Genomic DNA, 9,805 nt, shown 5'->3' with positions numbered 1-9,805 from the left:
TTTCCCGTGTAAATAGTTTTGTTTCTTTTCTTTTTTGGGGGTCGAGAGGAGAAGACCATAATGAAAATGTTGATGGCTCCCATATGCATTATTGTTGATCTAACAAAGAGCCCATATTACCTTGTCTTCTCTCTTGAATTGAATGCTTGCAGATTCCAGCTTAGTCCAATGCACGTGCACTATTATTATTATCCACACTATTCGGTCGTGCAAGTGAAAGGCAATAATGATGATATATGATGAACTTATTGAGATGAGAAAAGCTGGTATGAACTCGACCTCTCTTGTTTTTGTAAATATGATTAGTTCATCGTTCCTGATTCAGCCTATTATGAAAGAAACATATTTGCAATGACAATTAGAGATTGTAGTTGCTTATGCCATGCTTAATTAGCTAGGAGTTTATAATGGTTTACCTTGCGTGCCAACATGCTATTAAAATGGTTGTGATGTGGTATGATAGGGTGGTATCCTCCTTTGAACGATTCGAGTGGCTTGACTTGGCACATGTTCACGCATGTAGTTGAAACAAAATCAACATAGCCTCTACGATATTTATGTTCATGGTGAATTATATCCTACTCATGCTTGCATTCAGTGTTGATTAATTTTAATGCATGTTCATGACTATCGTCGCTCTCTAGCTGGTCGCTTCCCAGTCTTTTTCTAGCCTTCACTTGTACTCAGCAGGAATACTGCTTGTGCATCCAATTCCATAAACCCCAAAGTTGTTCCATATGAGTCCACCATACCTACGTATATACGGTATCTACCTGCCGTTCTAAGTAAATTTGTATGTACCAAAATATAAACCTTCAAATAAACATTCTATTTTGTATGCTCGAATAGCTCATGTATCAACTAGGGTTGTCTGTATCCTCCATGCTAGGCGGGTTATTCTCAAGAGGAGTGGACTCCGCTCCTCACTCACGAGAAAATGGCTGGTCACCGGGATGCCCAGTCCCATGCTTTAAGAAAATCAAATCAAAATAATTGCAAACAAAACTCCCCCACGATTGTTGTTAGTTGGAGGCACCTGTTGTTTCGGGCAAGCCATGGATTGATGCTTGTTGGTGGTGGGGGAGTATAAACTTTACAATTCTACTTGGGAACCGCCTATAATGTGTGTAGCATGGAAGATATCAAGATCTCTCGGTTGTTATATTGACAATGAAAGTATACCGCTCAAAATATTATTCATATCTATTTCAAAACCGAGCTCTGGCACCTCTACAAATCCCTGCTTCCCTCTGCAAAGGGCCTATCTATTTACTTTTATGTTGAGTCATCATCCTCTTATTAAAAAGCACCAGTTGGAGAGCACCACTGTCATTTGCATCCATTACTGTTAGTTTACATTGAGTATGACTTGACTGGATCTCTTTTACCATGAATTACAATGTCTAGTTAGTCCTTGATCTTTAAAGGTGCTCTGCATTTATGTTTTGCGGTCTCAGAAAGGGCTAGCGAGATACCATCTTGTTATATCATATCATGATTGTTTTGAGAAAGTGTTGTCTTCCGAGATTTATTATTATTGCTCGCTAGTTGATTATGCCATTGATATGAGTAAACATGAGACCTAAATGTTATTGCGAATGTGGTTAGTTCATAATCTTTGCTAAAAACTTGAATGCTGACTTTACATATTTACAACAACAAGAGCAAATAGAGTTGGTAAAAGTTTTTCTTTATCACTTTCAGTTTATCAACTGAACAGCTTGAGCACAAGCAAAGGTTTAAGCTTGGGGGAGTTGATACGTCTCCGTCGCATCTACTTTTCAAAACACTTTTGACCTTGTTTTGGATTGTAACTTGCATGACATGAATGGAACTAACCCGGACTAATGTTGTTCTCAGCAGAATTGTCATGGTGTTATTTTTGTGCAGAAATAAAAGTTCTCGGAATGACCTGAAAATCAACGGAGATTATTTTTGAAATTAATAAAAAATACTGGCGAAAGAATAAAGGCCAGGGGGCCCACACCCTATCCATGAGGGTGGGGGGCGCGCCCCCCTGCCTCGTGGGCCCCCTGGTGCTCCACCGACATAAACTCCAACTCCATATATTCGTGTTCGGGGAGAAAAAAATCAGAGAGAAGGATTCATCATGTTTTACGATACGGAGGCGCCGCCAAGCCCTTAAATCTCTCAGGAGGGCTGATCTGGAGTCCGTTCGGGGCGCCGGAGAGGGGAATCCGTCGCCATCGTCATCATCAACCTTCCTCCATCACCAATTCCATGATGCTCATCGTAGTGTGTGAGTAATTCCATCATAAACTTACTGGATGGTGATGGGTTGGATGAGATTTATCATGTAATCGAGTTAGTTTTGTTAGGGTTTGATCCCTAGTATCCACTATGTTCTGAGATTGATGTTGCTATGACTTTTCTATGCTTAATGCTTGTCACTAGGGTCCGAGTGCCATGATTTCAGATCTGAACCTATTATGTTTTCGTGAATATATGTGAGTTCTTGATCCTATCTTGCAAGTCTATAGTCACCTACTATGTGTTATGATCTGGCAACCCCGAAGTGACAATAATCGGGACCACTCCCGGTGATGACCGTAGTTTGAGGAGTTCATGTATTCACTATGTGTTAATGCTTTGGTCCGGTACTCTATTAAAAGGAGGCCTTAATATCCCTTAGTTTCCAATAGGACCCCCTGCCACGGGAGGGTAGGACAAAAGATGTCATGCAAATTCTTTTCCATAAGCATGTATGACTATATTCGGAATACATGCCTATATTACATTGATGAATTGGAGCTAGTTCTGTGTCACCCTATGTTATAACTGTTGCATGAATAATCGCATCCGACATAATTGTCCATCACCGATCCATTGCCTAAGAGCTTTCCTATATTGTTCTTCGCTTATTTAATTTTCCGTTGCTACTATTACAATCACTATAAAATCCAAAAATATTACTTTTGCTATCGTTGCCACTTTTGCTACTAAACACTTTGCTGCAGATATTAAATTTCCAGGTGTGGTTGAATTGACAACTCAGCCGCTAATACTTGAGAATATTCTTCGGCTCCCCTTGTGTCGAATCAATAAATTTGGGTCTAATACTCTACCCTCGAAAACTGTTGCGATCCCCTATACTTGTGGGTTATCAGTGAGCATCATCGAATTGGTGATGGATGATGGTTGATGATGACGATGGCGACAAATTCCCCTCTCCGGAGCCCCGAACGAACTCCAGATCTGCCCTCCCGAGGAACAACAGGGCTTGGTGGCGGCTTTGTATCGTAGAACGTGATGAATCCTTCTCTCTAATTTTTTCTCCTTGAAAGAGAATATATGGAGTTGGAGTTGAGGTCGATGGAGGTCCAGGGGACCCAAAAGGTCGGGTGGCGCGCCCCCACCCTTGTGGCCAGGGTGTGCCCCCCCTCCACTTGATTCTTTCACCAACATTTTTTATTAATTCCAAAACTTATCTCCGTGAAGTTTCAGGTCATTCCGAGAACTTTTTATTCTGCACAAAAATAGCACCATGGCAATTATGCTGAAAACAACGCCAGTCTGGGTTAGTTCCATTCAAATCATGCAAGTTAGAGTCCAAAACAAGGGCAAAAGAGTTTGGAAAAGTAGATACGGCGGAGACGTATCAGTGCACCATTTACTCGAGCCTTTGTGCACCAAAGAAAGACACGACAAATCTTGTTCATGGCCGAGATAGTCTTTTTTGGTATGTCCAATGGCATATAGTACAAACTATACAAGAACAAGATGCCCACTCTTGGGCATCGTAGCAGCCTTCCACTTTGGCAGGGCTCCTACAAGCTGGTCCACCAGGCCTGATAGTTGAGCAGTTGATTGCTTGCAGATGGTGAGTGGTAAGCCGGGGTACTTGCATGGAAAGGTACCACTCGGGCATCCAAGAATACTCTCCACTCTCTCCACAGTTTCCATCAAGCAACGAATCGGATAGGCAACATTCTTGTTGAGATTGACATGAAGTCCTGAAGCCTCACCGATGATATGAAGAAGTGATGCACAAGCATGTAGGTCTTGATCATTTGGCTTGATGAAGATCATGACATCATCAATGCAGGTATGGATCCCCATGCCATGGCCCTCCTACCCCTCTCCTCTCTCTGGTTGTGGCGGAGCTTCAAGCTCTCGCGGTTGCCGCCCCTTTCCTTCCCCCGTGGAACTCCTTCCTCTACCGCATGAGGTGGCGCCGCTGCTACATCTGGTCGGCGCAACCCTTTCGTCCCGGCCATCTTGCTAACCGGCACGCCTTACATCTTGGCCATTTCACTGGCCAACGTGCCTTCCATGCATCTCAGCCATCTCGCTGGCCAGCGCAGCCCCTCCACCACCTGCCATCTTCTTCCCCTTCTCCTATGCCATCTTCTTCCCCTTCCTCTTCCATCTTCTTCTTCCCCTCCACTATATCCCCTTCTTTCTCTTTCTTTCCTTACCCAGCCAAGTTTCTCCTCTTCCCTTGTTCTGTTCTTCCCTTGTTTCCCATGTTCCCATGAATTTGAAGGAAATATGCCCTAGAGGCAATAATAAAGTTGTTGGGGATATAGCTACCGAATAAGGCTATTCCTAACTGATCGCGTGCGCAGCGTGAATCAGTGCCGTCGCTCCTCATGTGGATCGGCGCGAGCCCGCCCCATATGGCCCCACCCGAATATAGCGATTTCAGTTTTCTCGGCTGCATGCCGAACGAATACAGTCCCATCGTATCTGGCGACCTACTACCTACGCACGCACCTAGCGCGTACTCGCCTATGGGGCGATGTGCTCATACCCTGTGACCCAGCTGCCACATCCACCCGAACGAGACACAATTCGAAATGTGAATCCCCTCCTGCAGACGCAGCCTCGTTGCCGGGAATCAGATCGACCCTCCATGCACATAGCGCTCGGATCTACAGATTTCTTCTTGATTTGACCAATGGATCTTGGTGCAGAGTTATTCACATGGATCTCCAGTTCAGGTTTCTCCTCTCATAAGCTCCTCTGTTTCTTGCAAAGTCTTCTCCGTCAAATCCTTCGATCTCCATCTTGCCGTGTCCATGTGCAGCTTCTGATCCCAGCCGTTCACTCCCGAGGGCTTCCCAGATCTGGGATTGCTAGAGAAGGAGGAGGATGATATGCTAGAGGAGGAGGACGACGACAAGTGCATTCCTCCAAATCTCCAGAGGTATTCACCTTCCTCAAGCCAAGATGTTGAGAAACATGGTGTTACCGATTCTGGATCTCAAGTTCCTGAGGCCACGCAAGATTTTTCCTACATCCCAGATATTGACAACATCGACAGCCACAAAGAGCCCTCATCTAATCGCAACGCACTCCAGATCCGTGGCCTAAAAGGTAGTACTATCTACTTCGCACTTCTGGTTGTCCTCGTCAATTCATTCCATTCTTTCTACCCTCGTTGAGTTGCGCCACATTCAGTGAACTAGGCGTTTTTTTCAGTTAAGTTGTTGGCTTGACCATGATCTGTCAAACTTTGTATGCTCGAAATTACCATGGTCATTGGCATGTTCAGTATTTAGTATTTGTATACATGAATGTTCCCATCTAGGCTGGTGTCGTATTGTAAGAAAAATAGTCTGTACCAATATTATGTAAGCATGGTCAGTTTCAATCTTATCATGGAGTAAGAAAATTTTGATGGTGTTCAGTTATTTGCTGTCAAAAGTCTGATTATTTGGACCAGATTGTTGTTACTGCCCCGTATTCAAATGATGTTACAAAATCTCCCGTTCTTACCACTGATCATAAATATGTTGTTTGCAAACAGTACATTATTCAACTTTATAATTGTGTCAAGGAATCATGTAACTCGGCTTTTGGTTTCAGTAAAACATGGTGTCAGATTTTGATGCTTGCTTTTTGGGCATTTATATAGTCAAATTGATGTAGGCATTGACATGTACAGTAAGATAAAATTAAGAGCTAATAGTTATTGATGCTAAAAGGTTAATTATTTTGGAGGCCATGTGGAAGCATACAACGTTCAAAACACTTGCCGCTATTTTTCTCAGAAGTGGATGCATATACAGTATTCAAAACACTTGTCGACCATGTACACATGATGATACACAACCCGGCTTTTCTGAAATCATCATTGTGTTTTAAACAGTGAAAGCAACTACTTCCGAACCTTTTTAAACAGTGCACATTCAGACAACATATTACAGAATTGTTTTTATTTCAATTGCAGTTAACATCTCCAATATACGTAGGGTCCGACCGCGACTAGTATCGTGGCATTGCTAGAGGAAGGGGAGGAGGACGATGAGTGCGGGGACGGAGGGAAATATGGTGTTACCGATTCTCCTTCCTCAAGTTTTGCATCTCAAGTTCATGAGGCCATGGAAGATTTTTTTCAATGTCCCAAATATTGATAACACTAACAGTCACAGATTAGGCCCCGTCTAAATCGCAGCGCACTCCAACTCCGTGGCCTCAAAGGTACTAACTCAATCGATCCCCCCGCTGTGAATACAACTTTCAGTAAACTAGTCCTGTTTTTAGTAAAGTTGTTGGCGTGATGAAGATTTGAGGATTCTGGGCAGCCCGAAATTAGAACGGTCAGTGGCGTGTTCACTTTCTAGTTCTGGGATTGGATTAATGAACATGGACATCTAGGCCAGTGTTGTTTTGGACATTGACATGAATAGGAGAATTTTTTTGATAGTGTTCAGTTGATTGCTGTCAAAAGTTTGTATATTTTGGAGTAGGAATTTTGTTATTCAGGAGTTGTTGGTTGATAATACAAGACCTCCCGTTATGATCAGCGATCATAAACATGTATATTTGGGGTGCAGTATATGATCCAATTTTTGATTTGTGTCAAGGAATCATAAAATCAGCTCTTGGTTACAGTACATTTTATAGTCAGACTTTGCCGCCTTTTTTCAGGCATTTATACTGTCGATGGCTTAGGCATTGGCATGTGCACTAATACAATTTTATGAGAAGCATACCTATTGATGCTACACGGTTAATTATTTTGGAGCATTGGTTGTTACATATATCTATATATGCATACAGTATTTGAAACACTGCAACTACTTCTGCATCAAAGTCAGAGTGATCAGCACATTTTGACTATATTAGACATATTTGTTTTCATTCCAATTGCGGTTAACATCTCAAATATATGTAGGGTCCGACTTGGCAAGATACCCGACCGCCGCGCCTCATTATCAGGAAGGAAAAGTGCTTTGGAGATGGCCATGAGAAATTACGCAGATCGGGCAAAGCCTTCAATCTCTCGTGCGGTGTCCGTGGACAGCTTATGTTCATTACCCTTGGAGTGCGCCCCAGATCGGAGATCGCCAGAGGAGGAAGACAGTGGCGAGTGTTCCTCCATGTCGCTTCTCCTTCCTCAAGCCAAGATGGAGAGAAATCTGCTGCTAGCGACGCAGAATCTGAAGTTCCGAAGGCCATGCCAGACTTCTGTCCTTCCAACTCCGTGACTGGGAAGGTACTATCTCTCTGTCGCACTCCTAGTTGTGTGCATGAATTACTCCCCTTCCCCCTGCAATAGATGCGTCCTAAATATATCAAATTGTGTCGACGAACGATTGAACTGTTTGATTCTATGGGGCAGATTGTTCTTACTGTGGAGTAGTTGGATAGATTTCAAGACCATTGGCAGTAACATACGAATTTGTATAGCATGTGCCCGTGATGTTACAAAATATGTCGTTTATCGGTGATCATAAATGGTACACAGTAAGGGGTTGTCTAGGATGGCAAACAGTACATGATTCAAATTTCTAATTGTGCCCAGGAATCATTCAACTAGGCGTTTGTGTTTCAGTCAAATATAGTCGCTAGCAACTGCTTGTTTTCAGTCAAACTTATAGTCCAATTCTTTTAGCATTGGCAGTTACTAATTTTCATAATTGACATGTAAAGTAATACAATTTTTACAGAGATCCGTTATTTCTGCTAAAAGGTTTACTTTTTTGGAGAAAATTGATATTATTTGGAGCAAATTTTCTTTGTTGTGTGCAAAGCAAGTACTTCTGAACCCAAATCAGAGTGATGTGCACATTCTGACAATATTTTCCAGAATAATTTTTCTTTGCATTATTGTTAACAACTCCGAAATATGCAGGGTCTTTGACTCATGAAATCATACGTGTAGAAATTGTTATAGGAAACTTATTGGCGGCTGATGGTTGCAGGGGTGGCTTGGGTTACAAGATCATGCCGCAACTGAACTGCATGACCAAGATATGCCTATCATAACAGGAGCAACTATTCTATCAAGCTCAATGAATGTAGCACCACGCAAAAGTGATCGAAGCAGGCCAATGAACGCAAGAGCAAAGCTAGGTTATGAGAATGTCAGCAAGCCAAGATCAAAGTTTTGTTCTTTTTGCAGAGGTAAGGGCCATACAACATTCTGATACCCCTCAAAGGGAGGTGTACCAAAGACACAAAGGAAAGTCCCAAAGTGTATTGAGTGCGGTCTTGCAGGCCATGAGAGAATTTCATACTCGATAAGAATGTTCATTTTGTTCTCGGAAGATGAAATTGGTGTTAGGAAAGATGTTGTAGGCTTTCTTTTGTTGTGTTGTTTCGCCAGATCAAATTGGTGTTGTAGGCTTTCTTTTGTTGTCGGAAATTAGGTTCATTTTGTGACCAAGTAGTGAATATGTAAACTCAGAAATGCTATGAGTATGGTTAAAATTAGTCGTGGTACTTATTTCAGTACACGTGCAACTCAAATTGAACCTTTGATGTTCATTTCTACAAAATCTACTTACGCTTGATATTGTTCATATTATGATGTAGCTATCAACTTATCTTTTACCAAAAATTCTTCATTTGCCATGGAAACTGTTTGTGCAAACTTAATCACATAATATGCAGCAGATATAACTATCGTGATAGTGCCATAGAACTTCAATGTTATATGGATCCGTAAGTTTTTCCATTCGAATTCTTGAGAAACAAACTATATAATTATCGTGATATTGCCATCACTAGATACTACATCGCATACAACCGTTGATGTGCACTTTATGTGCTTGGTTGCGGTCCTCTTATGGTCGAAAGCGAAGAATTTTAAAGATAGTAGCCATATGTACCTGAATACGGGCCTCTTGCAGTTGACCATAAAGAACTTTAATGTTATATGGATCTATAAGGTTTTTTCATTTGGGCTCTTGGGGACACCAACCCTATAATTATCGTGATATTGCCATCATTAGACACTACATCACATACAACCATTGATGTGCACTTTATATGCTTGGTTGATGTCCTCTTATGGTCGAGCGCGAAGAATTTTAGAGAAAGTAGCCACATGTCTCTGAATACGGGCCTCTTGCACTTGACCATGAAGAACTTTAATGTTATATGGATCCGTAAATTTTTTCATTCGAAGTCTTGAGAAACAAACTATATAATTATCGTGATATTGCCATCACTAGATACTACATCGCATACAACCGTTGATGTGCACTTTATGTGCTTGGTTGCGGTCCTCTTATGGTCGAAAGCGAAGAATTTTAAAGATAGTAGCCATATGTACCTGAATACGGGCCTCTTGCAGTTGACCATAAAGAACTTTAATGTTATATGGATCTGTAAGGTTTTTTCATTCGGGCTCTTGGGGACACCAACCCTATAATTATCGTCATATTGCCATCATTAGACACTACATCACATACAACCGTTGATGTGCACTTTATATGCTTGGTTGCTATCCTCTTATGGTCGAGCGCGAAGATCTTTAGAGAAAGTAGCCACATGTTCCTGAATAGGGGCCTCATGAAGAACTTTAATGTTATATGGATTAGTAAGTTTT

At 41.9% G+C, this 9,805-nt stretch overlaps 1 long non-coding RNA gene across 2 annotated transcripts; it reads left to right on the top strand.

The window, feature by feature from the left end:
- Positions 1 to 4,553: 4,553 nt before the first annotated feature.
- On the top strand, positions 4,554 to 8,703 carry LOC123103141 (uncharacterized). Of its 2 annotated transcripts, none has more exons than XR_006449663.1 (5): positions 4,554 to 4,964; positions 5,051 to 5,340; positions 6,197 to 6,447; positions 7,145 to 7,465; positions 8,175 to 8,703. It is a non-coding gene; the product is annotated as an uncharacterized lncRNA (long non-coding RNA). The 2 variants fall into 2 exon arrangements; XR_006449664.1 differs by having other exon boundaries at positions 4,562 to 4,964; positions 6,219 to 6,447.
- Positions 8,704 to 9,805: the final 1,102 nt, after the last annotated feature.

This window comes from Triticum aestivum, chromosome 5A (genome assembly GCF_018294505.1).
Source record: "Triticum aestivum cultivar Chinese Spring chromosome 5A, IWGSC CS RefSeq v2.1, whole genome shotgun sequence".
Classification (NCBI taxonomy): Eukaryota; Viridiplantae; Streptophyta; class Magnoliopsida; order Poales; family Poaceae; genus Triticum; species Triticum aestivum.
Note: the sequence above shows the minus strand (reverse complement) of the source record. Positions and strands in the feature narration are given on the sequence as shown.